Source organism: Thermobia domestica, chromosome 6 (assembly GCF_964235325.1).
Source record: "Thermobia domestica chromosome 6, izTheDome1.hap1.1, whole genome shotgun sequence".
NCBI classification, from domain to species: Eukaryota; Metazoa; Arthropoda; class Insecta; order Zygentoma; family Lepismatidae; genus Thermobia; species Thermobia domestica.
Window position 1 is genome coordinate 159,826,073 of NC_137459.1, and position 1,417 is coordinate 159,827,489.

The following is a 1,417-nucleotide window of genomic DNA, read 5'->3' on the forward strand; positions in this document are numbered from 1 at the left end:
GGGCAGATTTGAGGCTTATTCTGAGTGGACATTAATTTCATCTCGTTTTCCTTTCTGGCGATCGTACACAATCAAATTTTTCTCCCAAAAAACACATTTCAAATCGGATTATTGGGGGGAGGCAATCTCCCCAGTTCCAAGATTGGAGGGGACATGTCCCCTTCATCACCCCCAGGATTTGCGCCAGTGTATGTATGGAGCAATGTAAAACAGAATTACTAATTTGAATCTTATCATTTAATCTACTATGACATTAATGTTAATTGCATGGAAAACAAAATAATATACATACAATATGTAACAGTGTTCCAACAAAAAATAAAACTAATATAGTTTGCAATGTACAGCAGCATCAATTCTCATCAAAACGAAAATAATATGTTTACAGCATCTGTTTAAAACGGCACTGTTAAATCTAAACATGTTTTGGCATAGGGCTATTTTTTCTAAGTTTTGTAACGTCCTCCACACCTCTTCAGAACAGGTTTTCTAGTCCTTGTTTTAAAAAAGAATTTTCCCAATTATTTTTTTATTTGTTTTCATATATGGAGAAGATTTTTTGTGTGTCGCTTACTTCGCTCATCACCGGCAACGATATTGTCGGGGCTTCCACCGATATTGTCGGCGACGTGTGCAAAGTACGCCGACACCGACATCGATATTATCGGGGCTTCCTCCGATTTTGTCGGTATCGTGTGCAAACACGCTTAATGTTTTCCACCGTAAATGAAATTCCATCATACATTTGCGCAGTTAACTTCTTGTGGATTGCGTTCATAGAATGTTAATTTTTATCAATGTCACTTCCCTCAAGAGTCGCCTCTGTTACTGACGTTGGTTGTCATTCCGTACCAGTCTACACAAAAAATCTGCAGACATCATTATAATTGTTATGTTTACCATCCCTATCTAAATCTCAAATTTTTGCGTTGTGTTAACAAACGATTCTTGGGCCCTTTTGTTGCGGAGACCTTTCGACCCGGGCCCTTTTGATGAGGGGCGTTTTGATTCGGGCCTTCTGGCTCGGGCCTTTTGTTGAGGAAACATTTCGACCCGGGCCCTTTTGACGCGGGCCCGTTTGACTCCGGCTTTATTTGACCAGGGTCCGTTTGACGCATGGCCTTTTGACTCGGGTCCCTTTGTCGTGAAACCCTTTTGACACGGGTTCTTTTTATGAGGGGCGGTTTGATTCGGCCCAATTTGACTCCAGCCCTTTAAACCGGCGACCTTTTGACGCACGGCCGTTTGACTCGGGCACTTTTGTAGGGGGACCCCTTTGGACTCTGCCCCTTTTTATGAGGGTCGTTATGATTCGAACCCTTTTGTTGTGGAGACCTTTTGAACCGATCCCTTTTGATGTGAGGCCGACTTCACTCGGGCCTTTTGTAGCGGGGCCCATTTCGACCCAGGCCCCTTT